The 15,954-nt window shown below is 48.6% G+C and overlaps 1 protein-coding gene across 2 annotated transcripts in view; it reads right to left on the bottom strand.

Moving 5' to 3' along the window:
- ALK (ALK receptor tyrosine kinase) overlaps positions 1–15,954 on the bottom strand; it is a 729,733-nt gene that overhangs the window by 134,074 nt on the left and 579,705 nt on the right. The window lies entirely within an intron of this gene.

Raw genomic sequence — 15,954 nt, 5'->3', positions numbered from 1 at the left:
GCACGTCCGGAGCCCATGCTCCGCAACGGGAGAGGCCACAACAGTGAGAGGCCCGCGTGCCGCAAAAAAAAAAAAAAAAAAAAGAATAGGTTATATACACTCTTCAGTAAATAACTTTGGGCAGTGGTATCAGAAGCAGGACTTATGTTTTACTCACAATTAGAATTTGTATTTTTGAGAAAAGGCATTTCACTGAGGAGGACTTCATGTAGTCCCAACCCCCATGGCTCCATGTGTACATAGCTGGGATTTGTCTATATAAAAACCAAGGCATGTAAGAGGCTCACTGCAGTGATTGTGGCCTGCTCTGTCTAAAGGCCTCACTCAGTGCTGCCAACCCAGTTCAGGACGATGGCTGCGCACTCACACGTACAGTGAAGCACTAACTGGGGAAGGTGGCTGTTGAGGAAGCTGCAGCAGGCATGGGCTGCTGGGACCTTGCCACACAGGGTGGGAGGAAAGATGTGATGGCCGATTCACAGGAGGTAGCGAGAGGCTGAGACACTGTCAGAAAGTACTTTCCATTCCAGGCTCAAAACTAAGAGGGAGGCTGGGACCAGGCCCCAAGCTATGAATGTTCAGTGTTCCAGTCAGAGTCAAGATGAAGCAAAGTTTTCCTTGGAGGAAATGTGAAGAGCTTCTGTGTTACTCATTTAGATAGGCAAAGAAATCTGGAAAGGGGGTAGAGTCTCCTATGAAAAGATCAAGGTCACTTGCTTTGTCTAGGAGTCAAGAATCTCTCTACATTTTTTGGTTTTTAGTTCTCTTCTAAGACTCTTATGTTGGGGTCTGACCTTCTCAGAACCACAAAATTGGGAGAAATCTAATGAAGAAGGAAAGCTGGATGACAGGCAGGGAAGAAGGTTAAAATAATAATAAGAAGAAGAAATAATATTCAATGGGTACCTACTATGTACCAGCCATTTTTTGTGTGTATTATCTTTCACTTGATTCTTTGAATGGACATAACTGAGATACATAAGAAGATGCGTGATTTAGAATGGTTACCATAAAAATGTGGAAAATAGCAAGTGTTGGCAGCATGTGGAGAAGAAGTTGGAGCCCTGTACACTGTTGGTAGGAATGTAAAATGCGCAGTCAATGTGAAAAACCGTACGGTGGTTCCTCAAAAAGTTAAAAATATAATTATCATGTGATTCAGGTATTCACTTCTGGGTATTCATCCAAAATAACTGAAAGCAAGGTTTAGAAGAGATATTTGTATATTCATGTTCATAGCAGCATTATTCACAATAGCCAAAAGATGAAAGCAACCCAAATGTCCATCAACAGATGAATGGATAAATAAAGTGTGGTATATACATGCAACAGAATATTATTCAACCTGAAAAAGGAAGGCAATTCTGACACATGCTACAACATGGATGAACCCTAAGGACATTATGCTCAGTGAAACAAGCCAGCCACAAAAAGATAAATACTGTGTGGTTCCACTTACATGAGGTACCTAGAGCAGCCAAATTCATAGAAATTCAACTTCCACAAATAGTGGAATGCTGGTTTCCAGGGAGAGGGGAGAATGGGGAATTGTCATTTCATGGGTACAGAGTTTCAGTTTTGCAAGATGAAAAATTCTGGTAATTGGTTGCATAACATGAATATTTTTAACACTACTGAACTGTACACTTAACAAGGGTTTCATGTTGTATGTATTTTACCACAATTTAAAAAAACCCAAGAAGATGGTTATGCTGGCTTTCTTAAGTATGATTGTCAGCCTATTGATTTATGCTGGCCTTGAAAAGAAGCCCTAATTAAGACGGCAGGGCAAGAAGACATCAATACGGCCTAATGAGAAAAGCCCGTTGCAGTGGCTCTCCGAGAAGTTCAGGTTCTTCTTCTTCTTTCCTCTTCTTTTAAATCCCCCTTCTGTTTGGCTTCCAGTGGAACATGCTGGTGTGTGAGGCACTGGATGCGGCCAGAACACACTGGCCTGGCGGTGAGGAGGCCTCAGATCTGCCCTGACACTGCCACGCACCAGCCGAGTGATGTTGGACCAGGCCTGCGCCCTCTTGGCCTCGGTCTGCTTATCTGTGAAGTGATGGGGTTGGACCAGATGAGCTGTAAGGGGCTCCCTCCCCACTGCCGTGGGTCAAAGACTCAGCCAACCACAGGGAATAGTGGAGAAGAGTTCCATTTGTAGGAGGAGGGTGCCAGGTGGGCTGAGGGGAGTAATGGTGATAAATGTGAATGACAATTTGGAAAGCCTATGGGGAGGCTCCCAGCTCAGCTAGAGTCCTCTCAGCCTCTACTCTTGCTATTAAATGTAGGGCACATCACGCTGAGGGCTGCTTCAGGCCCAGCAGATCCCCAGGCACACAGGGCTCCATTTCCACTTCTGTGAGTATCTCCTGAACACCCAGGGGGTTTCCTGCCTGGTACTCTATGCTTGAGAGTAAAGAGCTACTGAACAGAGTTTACAATTTCTTTTAGAGAAAATAGGTGAGAAAAGAGACAAGACTTGATGGAACAGATATTTGAGGACACCTACTAGGACTGTTCATGCCCACAGGTCTTAGGCAGACCTACAAAGTCGCAGGGGCACAGACACGTGTCCTCTCTCAGTTCAGGGAGGGTCCGGAGAGGAGAGCGGTTCTGCTAGGGAACTTCTGGGAGTACGAGGACGACCCATTTTAGATGGACCTGATGGAAAGTTTTTTAATTGTGTTGCTGTCCCAAATCTCCGCTGGTCTTTGTAATCTGCCAAACTGTGAAAAGGCTAAGCAAAGAGGATTGGCTTTGGAGGTAGATGGACCAAATCTGAATTCTGACTTCACCACTTGGTCTTGTACAAAGTACTCAACTGCCTTGAGCTTCAACATCCATCTTGCAGGGTTGTTTCAAGGCTTAGCTACATCACAGATGAACCGCGGTGCCCGGTACATAATAGGTGTTCAATAAACGGTAGATGATGAAGAAGACAGTCTACCCTCTCGAGGCCACCCTGTACGTTGGGGCAAATATGTGGACAAACCGTTTTCATCATGGTACCCAGCACCTGATAAATGTTAAAACAGGTAACAGAGGTGCACTGTGACAGTTTTAAAACCGATCTATACATTAAGAATCCTCTTGAGAGCATTATCGGGAGGTGGAGATCTCTGTCTCTGTCTCTTGAATCCAGGACTGCTCGGACTAATTGCATATTGGTAGAAGCCACCATGTGACTTTTGAGGCTAGAGCACTTGTTCATGGATATATTTGGCCCTGGAGCCTGGAGCTTCTAGGTAAGAAGACTGACTCCTCCAAGGCTACCATGCTGGAGAGGTCATGTGTAGGCACCCAGGGGACAGTCCCAGCAGAGCCCAGCCTCCCTGCCATCTTTGCCAATGCAGCAGACATGCAGAAAAGCCATCCTGGACCCTGCCCATCAGTCGGTCTGCCAGCTGAACACCATTGTGTGACCTCTATCAGTGCCACGTGGTACCAAAAAAATTACCTAGCTGAGGCCTGCCTGAATTCTTGTCCCACAAAACTGTGAGGCAGCATAGTTGTTTTAAGTAGCTGCACTCTGGAGTATTTGCTACTCAGAAATAAGAAACTGGAACGTATGAATGACAGGCACACAGAGGACAGGTGTCTGATTACGGGGTAAAGGAAGACTCTAGAAAGAGCCAACACTTGAGTTGTGCTCAGAGAATGGGCAGGAGTTCACCAAATAAGGAGAAAGGACAAGGGAGCCGCAGGAAGAGGACAGCATGCTCAGGGAACAGCAGGTTGTCTGGCCCCAAGTATGAGCTGGGGGGTCGGGGCAAGCTGGAAAAAGAAGCCGGAAGCAGTTCGTGAAAAGCCAACATGCGTTATCTTATTCAGACCATATAGCATCTACACGAAGTTGTTGTCATTGTCTACATTTTACTGAGAAGGAAACTGGGATCCAATGATTTGTAGAGCCCTTTGCAAGGTCACAGAGGATTGGCAGAGCCAGAATTCTAATAGGCCCGCCTGACTCTGAAGTCCATGCTCTTAACCAATATGGTAGACCCACCAGGGTGGAAAAGGCCATTTTAGAAATCTCAGGAATAGACAAGAGGGAATGCAAGCCCATAGATGACAAAGAATATCTAAAATACTTTCAGAAGGGACAGGACCAGAGCAGGACACAGGACTAGGACCATGTCCTAGAGGGTGTGGAGAAAGGTGTGGGGTAGGGTGGAGCTGCGGGACAGAGATGCTGGTGGCCAGAGGGCCATCGCAGGAATCTAGGCAGATCTAGGCCAGGATAGGACTGTGGGGTGGAGAGAAGGGGGCTGGTGAGAGCTCTTTCAAAAATAGAGTCGTCAGGATAGGACTATGGCATGATGGAGGAAGACGTACAAGACGGCATTGAGGCTTAAGCATCGGGCACTCGTGGACCTTTATCTGCAAAGGCAGATGAGAGAAGCAGGCTACTGCTGGCTGGGATGGCGCCGAGGGACAGTGAGCTGGACCACCCACACCCCTTCTTCTTGCGGGGCCTCCCAGGGTGGCTGCCGTGGTGTTAGGGCCCAGGGACAGGGTTACATCAGGGAGCTCGGGGAGTGCCAGGAGGACTCCGACTGTGGCTCAGGGTAGCACGTGCAGGATGGTCTGGAGGTGAGGGAGCATTCTGGGAAGGCACGGCTCTAGAAGGTGCCGGCACAGGGGTCTTGTGTGTGGACACACCCACTGGCTGCAGAAGGGTGAGGTGTGGGCAGAGAGCCTTGGGATCCAGCTGGCCCCGGTCCCTGTTAACTCGGCTTCCCCATCACAAGCTCCTGTCTGCTGCCCTCCCCCGGCTTGTCACGAGGGGTGGTCCTTGAAGCTCCGAGAGCGGAGGGCTCCACAGCCCCTCCCTACCCTGCAGTCACCGCAATGGTTTACGGGTCATGGAGTCTTAGTGAAGCCAAGACTGGCCTGAAGATGTAGGGGTGCCTTCTCCCCTCTCCTCCTCTGCTCCAGGGGTCTATTTCTTCCTCCTCACCACCCGTACCGCGTGCCAGCAGCGTGTGGAGCCCGGCCCTGGCATGGCCGTGTCATGGTGTCTGGGGAGGGGCGGGCAGATGCGTCACAGCTTTGGCCTTGCTCCCTGTGATGGAGATCGCACAGGGCTTCTCCCCGCGGGTCCCGGCCTTCCCAGCCACAGCCCCTGCCGCCTGCCCCTGAGCACAGTGAGTGGAGGGACTGAAGGCTCTGCAGGTAGCAGACCACATTCAAGCCCAGCTCAGCCGCTTAATATTTGTGGGACCCTGGATGTGTCCAACCTCTCTGAGCCTCAGCTTCCTCTTCTTGAAGATGAGAAAAATGTCTTTTTCTTTTGCAAGGTAATTGTAAGGGTTAAGCAGCATTTAGGAGAGCAGTCAGAGAGAGGCTGGCCCATAACGCTTCCCTCTCCAGTCTTCACACCTGGGATTCCACCTTACCGATGAGGAGAATGGACAGGCGGCTCTGCTCTGAGCTTGGACTGGCAGTCACTGGCCCACCTTGTCAGCTGAGCAGTTCTGGGTGGACGAGCCCCCCCTTGCTGCTTGGCACACACCTGCCTCTTGGTGGACGATGGCAGGCCCTGGCTTCAGAGGGGGCTGCTCTGTGCTGGATTCCCCTCGCAGCTCTCAGTTGAAGTGCTCAGCACCGCCGAGGGGAGAGGGCAGGTGCCAGGTGGGAGGAGGATGCTGGCTCAGACCCCAGGTTTGGGCAGCTCTGCAGTCTGATCCCGGCATTTGGAGGAGCAGCAGAGCCACTTCCGGACCTCCTTGCAGCATCGCCAGCGTGCTGGCAGGGCAGCCTCTTTGCCTGTTGCAGACTCCGGGCCAAGGACCAGCACCAGCAGTGTTGACGACTGGGACTCATCCAAGTTATCGACGGGGCCAGATCTGCTGGTTTGGGATGTCTTATGTCTAAAGTAGGCTCAGGCAAAGAAAAGACTCTCAGGAAGATGCCTGAGCACAGACATCTCTGAGCTAAGCAGCCTACTTCCTGCAATGGTCATGTCAAACTTCAGAGGCCTCCCGCCAATGGAAGGTAGAAGCGGGGGAGGGGATGGGAAGGGGTAGGTGTGGTGGGGTGGAACTTGCAGCACATTTAAATTGTACCAAGACTCTGGTGCTGGAGACCTCTGTGTGCATCACTCTGAGTTTAAGTTTCAGAAAGGAAATGAAGGTGAGGACCACTAGTCAGAACTTCTTATAAAGTACACCTTACTGAAAGCAAAGCTACTCTCTTCAGTGAGAATAAACAAGCTCAAGTCCTTGAAGATAACGGATGAAAAACTCAACTGTTTCTATGTTGTTCAAAAAAGGATTTGAGGTTACCTGCAATCACATGTAATGAAAGATATAAATAAGTAAATCAGGGTGATCTAAGGGTAATATTTTAGTACAAATGTGCCGTAGAATTTCTACATGATAACTAAAATTTGGCTAAACTACATTTCTGTGCTTCCTAGTAGCCAAAGCGAAAAAGGAAACAGGATCCATTATAAGGTTCAAAGTGTTCCTAGGAGAATGCTTTTTCTGACATTGAGCTCTAAGAGAAATGGTTTCCCAGGTCCCCATCAGTGCTACAGTTAACACCTTCACCTGCATCTGTAAAGCCAATACAACAGCAAGTTCATTTAGCCATTTTTTATAGTGCTATCTCTGAAGCACATAAGTCAACTGAGGGTTAGATTTTAGAAAGCTGGGCTGCATTAAATTAGCAAAGATTTTAAAATAATATTCATTACTAGCAAGGATGTAGTGGGTTAGGGACATTTACATACTGCTGGTGAGGATATGAACTGATAGAACTTTTCTAGAAATGTTTGGAAATTGGTTACAAGAAGCTTTACAATTTTGCTCAGACTCTAAAACCCCAAAGTTCCCCTTCTAGGAAACATCCTTGAGGAAATAGAGAGTTATACAGATAATTTAGACCCAAAGACATTCATAGCAGATTATAATATCATAAAAGTAAAAACAAAGAAGGAAGAAATGCAATGATAGGGGAATGGTAATTACAGTTGGCACAGCTGTGTCACACAAAGAGATGTTTCTAAACACTTTTACTAACATGAGAACATTTTCATGGTAAATTAACTTAAAAAAAAAAAAAAAGACAAACCCTCCTGTTTCTAAGAATGCTGGAACAGCATGGCAAAACCCATGAGAAAAAACAAAGAGAAAAACTAAAAGGAATATATCAAATTGTTAGCCAAAGTTACCTCTGAGCTGGAGGATTTTGAATACTTTGAGTTTTCTTTATTCTACCTTTTCTGAATTTATGTGATCTATAATGGGCATATATAACTTTTATAATCAGAAAAAAGGAAGTAAAGTTACCCTAAAAGAAGCAAGAGAGAGTCAATCCTCCCCCTCTTCCTAGACCAAGGCTTACATTCTAAGGAGACCAATTCGTCCTGCGTTTCTATTCGTGAAACCCTTCGAACACTTTCACTTCCATTATCTCATTAGTTTTTCACAGTCACTCCAGGAGGCAGGCAGAGCAGGGATTCCATACATTTTTAGAGAGGAAAACATCATGCTTAGCAAGGTACCATTTGAATGGAGTCTCTGCTTTATTTTCAGGAATCCATATCTCAACCACACCCCTGACCCACACCCGAGAACCTCCTGCTGGTACAGCGAGCCCTGTGGTAGGTAGGGATGGGGAGACAGACCCTACCCACGCTGGACCACCAAGCTGTTGGCACTTCTCAGGGCTACTGCATCCCCGAGATGTCCACAGTGCTCTGGCAAGGCTTCTAAGTCACGGTTTAGACCCACACTTCTGACAGAGGCACAAATTGCTACTTTGCACTGCTGATCTCGACATCTGATTTCCTTTGACAGCTAAGTTAACAAATCAACTAAACTCTGACACATTTTCTGTTCTGTCTTATGTCAGATTGAATGTGTTCCAGGCCCAACACAGTGCAGAGGAGTTTGGATTTACTGGCTCAGGGGTAAACTGTAAACTATTCACTGCATCCATTTCACTCACTGAACTAGGAAGCAATTCCTGCGTCCATCTGTCAGTCTCTCAACTGGGAGGAGATGAATGAATCAGAGGCAGCTGACCCGGCCAGGCAGTCCCTAAGAGCTGGTCATTCACTCTGCAACACGCTTCCATTACAATCAGTGGGATAATTCCACTCTTAATTTCTGCCCTGTTGGTCAGACTTGGTCTACACCTGCTCCACCGACCTCACTTGTCTCTCTTGTAGAGCAGTGACTCAGAATAATAAAAGGCCTTCATTTGCACAGCACTCTTCATTTTCTGAAGCTCAATAACGTAAATTATTTCATTTGATCTTGCCTATAATTTTACGACATATTATTGTCCACCTCCGTTTTACAGATGAGAAAGCTGGTTCAAGGTCAGATGGGTTGTAAGGGGTAGAGCAAGACTAGAGTCATGATCTCCTTGTTGCCAGTCCAGTACACCTTCTAGAACATCCTAGAGCCTTCTAAGAGTGAGATCTCTTACCCTGCCTGAACAAAAGGGCCCTGACCATTCCTCTGAAGCTCTGGTACTCTGCCTCTGCCGGAATCTGATTTTCCAGTGGGCTGCTGCACTGGTAGAGGGCACACTGACCGGGCAGCATGACTACTAGCCAGCCAGCTGGTGTCCCCTCCCTTTTTCATATTTAAAATTTTAAAAAACGGTGGTAAAATACACATAAAATTTACCGTCTTAACCATTTTTAAGTGTACAGTTCGGTGGCATTATGTACATTCACATTGTTGTGTCACCATCACCACCATCCACCTCCAGAACTCTTTTTGTCTTGCGAAACTGAAATTCTGTATCCATTAAACACTGACTCCCCATTGCCCCCTCCCCAAGCCTCTGGAAACTGCTCTTCTACTTTCTGTCTTGACGAATTTGACTACTCTGTGTACTCCATGTAAGTGGAATCACAATTGTCCTTTTGTGACTGACTTATTTCACATAGCCTAATGTCCTCAGGGTTCATCCATGTTGTAGCATGGGTCAGAATTTCATTCCTTTTTAAGGTATTCAGCCTCATTATTCAAATAATTCATTGTATGCATATACAATTTGTTTATCTACTGATGGACACAGATTGCTTCTGCATTTTCGGCTGTTTTGAATAATGCTGCTATGAACACTGGTGTGTGAATACCTGTTCAAGTCCTGACTGTTCTTTTATACAATGGCAGAATAAGCATGTAACCTCCATTTGCTGAACCATCCTCACAATAATTTTCAGGAACTGAGACATCTTCCCTTCTTTTTTTTTTTTTTCTGTCAACTTTATTGACGAATATTTTATGTATAGTAAGCCACATTCATTTGAAGTGTACAAATTGATGAAGTATGACAGTGATATACACCTGTGATGCCACTACCATAATTAAAATAGAGTATCTCTCCATCACCCCCCAAGAAATTCCTCATGCTCCTTTTCCGTCCATCCTTTCCCTCTAGCCCTGGGTCCTGGTACTGGTCTGCATTTCGTCACTCTAGATTCGGTTGCATTTCAAATAAATGGAATCATGTGGTACGGAGTCTTTCTCCTTCTCCATTCTTGATAATGCCACCCACTGAGCTCAGAGCCTAGGCCCTGGAGGGTGGCGGGGGGGCACTGCAATGGGGAGGCTTCTGTTTGGGGTTAGTGTCTACATGTGGAGGGACCCATGACAAGCTCCTGAGAAACCACTCCAATCAGCCAGTGGCCAACACCAACTCCAAGTATTGGTGTGGCCAGACCATTCCATTATTTCACTTTGCAAGCCATTATGCAACTATTTTGGAATCTGTTATACTCAAATTTTAGGAAATTTGAGTAAAATCCTATATCCTTACCTCAAAGTATTGAGTTCCCAGAGGGGCTGGGGAGAAGAGAAAGTGACCCTATGTGATAAGGTGCTTTGTATATGATAGCTCACTTGATTCTCACAGCAACCCTGCAACATATGTTTTGCTCTCTCCCTAATCCAGATGGTAAAGAATCTTCAGGGGTCTAGCAACTTGCCAAAGACCACTCAATTGTTTAGTTTTCGAGTCATTTTTCAGGCTCTTCCCCTTGCCCCTGCCTCTTCATGGGTGGAGAGGTCCCTGATGATGCAGACAGGGGATGGCAATGGCTTCTCTGCCACGGTCAGTGCCAACATCTTTGGTAGCAATTCCTGCTTGCCTCAGGCCAGTCTCAAGCTTCCCCTGACCTGCATCGTGAGTCAGATCCACATCCTTGCAGGCACTGACCTCGGCAGACCCCAAGCCTCCCGGGACTGCTGCCCGCCAGCTACAGGGCTACAGCTCGGCGCTGAACTCTGTGTTCCTTCAATCCAGGCTCTGCTGATAACACTCTGGTGAACCCAGGGCAGATTCCCCCCAATCAAAACCGCTGCAGAGCAGCCTCTACATGCCATGTGGGACTGCAGAGATAAATGACACAGCATGGCCTTTGGCCCTGAGGTTCCCAAGTCAGATAAGACAATGTTGCTGGGGGATGCCAGGCTAAACAGAGTGTGCCTACTTGCTTCTGATCACATCCTGGTTATTCATTAACCTGGGGCTACCTGTCAGAGCAGATGTCCCTGCTTAGCAATGAGAGGTGGGAGCAGTTCCATTAACACTTGGAAGAAATACCAAACAAGACCACTAAAGCTAATCATTTGGTTTGGTTGGGGTGGGGTGGGTGGGGAAGGAGTGACACGGCTGATGCTCTGAGCTGCTGGGGTCTGCCTGCAGCTAAGACCTTGGCGCCTTTCTTAGAAGGCAGAGAGGAGATTTAAGTCCACATTCTGGGCTCCTAAGCAAAAGAATTTGGGAAGCCGGTCTCCTCTTACATCTAATAAGGTTATAAAAGAATTAATTATAAAAGAACTGGATTACTGTCCCATCCACTCCTAAGATGCAGGGGCTACTTGGGCAACAACGGGGAAGGAAGGGGCAGTAACGGGGTTGTGAGGGGGAGACTTTAACTTCCATCGCCTTTCCGGCTCCAGCCCAGAGAATAACGACTGCTCAGGAACTGGGCTGCCTTCGAGCTAACCCTCCACATCCGCGTAACGCCTCCCATGAGTCACAGAGGAGCTCTGCACCTGAAACTGCGAATTACTCCAAGAAAGTGGTTCTCAAACTTTGGCACACATCACAATCTGTCTTCTTAAAACCCCCAGAATCTTTCATTCAATAGGTCTAGGATAGAGCCTGATAATTTGCATTTCTAATTATGACAGTGCTGTGGTCCTGTAAACACATCTTGAGAACCTCTGCTGTAAGGGTTTGGCTATAAGGAACAGCTATGGGGCTTTGCTGTGTCACCTTGATGGCCTGCCTATTAACATGACAAACTGGTCCCTAAGGACTGGGGAAATTTGGGAGCGAGGGAGTCTACTCCCTTCTCTCAGAGACAACACAGTCTGTGCCAGGTTGGCCGTGGGTTGACAGCGTGAGTTATGGGATTCTGCCCCCACCCCAGTGAGGCAGTCTCCTCATCTCTCCCAGGCTGACTTGGCATATCTCCCCAGCCAGATGGTCCCCCAGGGTGGTCCATATGGGTCTGCTTAGGAGAATGAATGAACTGTGTCTGTAAAGAGCTGGCAGCTCTCTGGAGAGGGCACCTCAGCCCAATCACCATCATAATAAATGCTTTTCATTCATATGGTGCACTGTGGGTCCTCAGGGCACCCATGGGCCTCAGTTCGCTGGGGCTTTACAACAACTTGGACAATCAGGTTGGTAGGAAACAAGGTGAGAAGGTGGCCATGTATCAGTAGTATCATTCTGTGGTTGAAAAGCTGAAGTTCAGAGGCCCCAATTCACAAGGCCAGTTAGTAACAGGACCAGAGTTCTTCACACACTGGTTCTTCATACAACAGCGAGTGTAAATCACTCACATGGTCAACGTCATGGTTTCTGAAGCACTTTGACACATATTATGCGATTTCACCTTTGTTATAATTCTATGAAGTCGTTATAAAGCCACTGAGAGGTTTGGCTCTTGTCCAGACCACATGGAAGGAATGAGGCAGAACGGGTCCTGAACTGGGCTCTGAATTCGGGCTGCTGAGTTTGACTCTTGTCTAACATTGCACGTTAGCTAGCAAATTAAAGGCTCTGAGAAGCCCAATACTAGAGAAATTTGGGCAACATTTTAAAAATCAACATTCATTACATGTATTTGAACAGGGGGCACTTTTTCACCCCAACAGTGGTAGGAGATACTGTGTTATATCATGGCTTTCTTTTTGGAATTAATATATAGAATTATTAAAGATAGATGAAACATACTTTTATTCTTTTGGGACCTTATATTCTTGTGGGGGTTAAGACATATGGGAAAACTGACGAGAGATGTATTAGAGTTTAGAGGTAGGACTGACTCATACTCACTGAAGGCTTCTCAAAGGAGACAACACTTGGGTTGGGCCATGGCACATCAGTAGGGACCACCTGACAAGGACAGACGGGAGGATGTCCCAGGCAAAGGCCGGGGCACAAATAACATGCCCGCACGGGATGTGTTAGTCTTGCTGCCTGCACTGCCCCGAGTTCCTGTATCCTCATCTCCACCTCATCTGACTGAGCCAGGGACAACCAATCCCTAGGCTGGCCATAATCTGTGACATATGTGGTCCAGCTCAAAGAAGTAAGCTAGAGCAATCAGATTCTCAACTTGGGAAATCTGAGCAAATACATGGAAAGACTCAATGATTTGTGGCAACTACTGCCGCTGAAAATTCTTGAGGTGGAGTCAGGCTGGAGAGAACCGGATGGGCCAGGTGCTGTTCAGTTACCTCAGCGGGGGGCCGGGGGGGGCCGGGGGGAAGGCGCGTTCTTATTCCTTAAGCAGAGGGCTCTGGCTGGAAGAAGATGAGAGGAGCCGACACTCGGTTGGGGCTGATCCACGTGAAGAGCAGATGTTGGCTGTAAAAGCCAAGAACTCTCCCGCTGGGGACCCCGCAGCCCTGGGAATTCAGAACCTCCTGAGGCCTGGCCCCAGCGAAGCCAGCCCTGCCATCACCCCAAAGTTCACAGCCACCATCTCTTCTTCTAGCCTCTACAGGTGGAAGGAGTTGGATGACGACCTTCTAAGAGCAAGGCGGTGCAGTATTATGGAGAGGGCAGGGGGCTAGAAGTCAGCCGTCTATGTTCCAGTGTGCCGACCGGTACCCATTCCATTTCACGTCTATCTGCGCCCTCACCTCCTCTACTGGTAACCCAGACACAATAAGGAGTGTGGGGAAGAGCAAAGGCGGTGCCGTGTGTGAAAGCCCTTGGTCAGCCTCACGAGGAGCATAGGTTTATTACCGTTATCAGTTGTGGAATGTAGGTAAGGAGGAAAGGCGGAGATGCTTTAAAAGCCACGTGGGGGCCGGCGATGCCTGGGGGAACGCCGCGAACCAGTCTCCAGCTGTAGTGGACCATGAGGTCCCGAGGGGGGTACAGCGTGAGGGCCGCACCCCAGCCCTCCTCTCCCATATCGCCCCCCAAAGTCACATGTGTGCCCAGTGGCGATCGTGAACGTGCTCAAGCGAAGGCACAGGAAACAGCAGGTCAACTGGGGAAACTGAGGCCCAGAAGGGTTATGTGAGATCGTGATGCTGACGAATTAATCAGCGATGAGCAAGTCGGGCACTTCAGATCCATCTGTAGAGCAGTGACCCCAAGGCACCGGGACGGTGATGGGTAAGAGGAGGGAGAGGAGAGGTCAGAAGGTGTTGTCTGGGGGACAGTGAGGGATAGGGGGTGTGGGGAGGGGGCAGAGCTCAACGGTGCCTGAGGGAGGGGGTCTCTGGGAAGGGAGAAAGGTGAGAGGGCTCAAGGGAGTGGGAGTGAATGGGCAGGGACCACTCATTCAGCATCACAGTTGGCACAGGGCTCACCTGGCTGCCCCTCTCATTCTGGGGTATCTGACCATGGGCACCCCTGTCTCAGACATCCCTGATGCTGAACTGGAGTGGGAGGACACCTGACTGACTGATCATCTGAGGGGAGGGGCTAGTCCTGAGTCCCCTGACGTTAGGGGTTCACTTGGCCCCCAGGCCGGCATCTTCCAGGTTCTGCCTCAGCGACCTCCCATTCCTCCGTGGCCCACCTCCTTCACCAGGCCCGGCTGGGCCACAGGGGCTGAGAAGGGCTACTGGGCTGGCAGAGGGATGCTCCAAGGGAGGGTAACGAGTTGGGGGCATTGTTCTTCCCTATCAATCAACCGTCAATTTTTCACCTTTTTCTGTATTTACATTTGCAATGACTCCAATTTCCAGGAAAGAGAGGAGAAAGAAAACAAAACGTGATTGAAGACTCATCTCTGGAACTTTCCAACCTGAGAGCACAGCGCTCTTGTTGTGCTGCCGAGTCTGGGTCTGGCACCACGCACAGCCAGGCCCCATCTCTAGAGGGCAGAGCGCAGGGGATTTACAAGACGCTGTCTGAGCTGAAGCCGCCCGTGTGCACACCAGGGAGAGGTGTTGTGCTCACACTTGTGTTGAGCTGTACGGGACCCGAGGGCAGAGTGCTGAGGTTTCCGTATTTTCGGGTGGAGGAGGTCATGGTGAAGCGAGGGGCTCAAGGGAAAATATTTATTGAAAGCTTCCTATTAGGTTGAAATTGCCTACAATGGACCATCTTGGACCCACGAACACCACAGTTTCATATGATTCAACCTAGCGCATACAGACGCTGTGGAACCCTTCATAAACACTCCCCAAGGAAAACATCTTCACCGCGTTTTGCCTGGTTAGGACAGTGAGACTCAAAGCGAGGGAGAGGAATGGACAAATGCTGAAACCTGGAACAAAGGACAACCGTTTGGTCCCTACTTGCAGGAGAGCCTTAACTCTGAGACAGAGGCACTTCCTTCACGTTCAGCTCAAACGTCCCACATTATCCCCCCACTGACACCTGCGCCTTTTGTGTGACCTTCCGGTGGCCTCATGTGCCAGCCACAAGGTCTTTCAGAAGTTTATCTGAGTATGTAGGGGCCACAAAGACTGGAAACGTGTCCAAGGAAGGCAGGAGGTTGCAGAGAGGCTGCTACCGGCACTGGCTCTAAAGGAGTCTGTCGTGCCTTAAGTGGCTGCGTTCTCTCCATGCTGTGTGACCCCTTCCTGGCCAAAACTGAAGGGCAGCCCCACCACGGGCTAGCTGAGCACCCATTGTTTAGTTGCCCTTGCTTGAAAGGCCTACCTGGGCCAGTCAGATGCCTTTCTTCAGAATTTGAGACTGAGGCAGTGATGGTTGCCTGTGAGGGCTCAGCTGAAGGGTCCTGGGGTGGATTTGGGGCCGAGGCAGCCATTCTGGGCCACGTCCCAGCTGAGGTTAAGCGGCAGCTCTTTAGCAGAGCAAGGCGACAGCAGCATCTCATCAGGTGTGCACGGGACACTGGGCCAACTCTTTATCTTCCTCTTTGTCCTTTCTCCTCCTTATCGCAATTTTAGACATAGAAGAACTGAAACTCAGAGGCTTTAATTATCCCTGCCTCATAGGGGCAGAGGTGAGGTGCTCTCACATCTCCTGCGAGGGGTAAGATGAAGAGTTGCTTTCTTGGTGCCTTGCCTGTAGCGTTCTGGTTCCAGTTCCAGGCAGTGGATATCCTTACAATGCTCCCACTTTTCTTGGCGGTGACATGAATGGGTGTCTGATACCTGCCCTTGCAGCTGACTGGTTTTGGAGGCCTTTGCCCAATGCATGAGTATTTTGCCACTTTTGTGATGAGTAAGGCTTAATCCTTTCAATCTGTATAGAGCTTTCACAGATATCATTTCACTGGATCCTACAACATTCCCATGAAGAAGGCACGGTGGGCATAATGAGTCAAATTCTCAGAAGGGGAACAAAGTCACCCAGTGCTGGGCCTAAAACCCCAGGCCCCTGGATTCCCAGTCCAGTGCTTTGCAACGTGATCTCTCTGGTTCTCAGGTTACCCTCTACCAGGGTAAGTCCTGCGTTTGTAAGTCCAAGACTCTCAGCCCATCACACACACACACACACACACACACACACACACACACACACACACAC

Source organism: Monodon monoceros, unplaced genomic scaffold (genome assembly GCF_005190385.1).
Source record: "Monodon monoceros isolate NGI ecotype Baffin Bay Population unplaced genomic scaffold, NGI_Narwhal_1 Super_Scaffold_19, whole genome shotgun sequence".
NCBI classification, from domain to species: domain Eukaryota; kingdom Metazoa; phylum Chordata; class Mammalia; order Artiodactyla; family Monodontidae; genus Monodon; species Monodon monoceros.
This window is presented reverse-complemented; position numbering and strand designations above follow the sequence as displayed.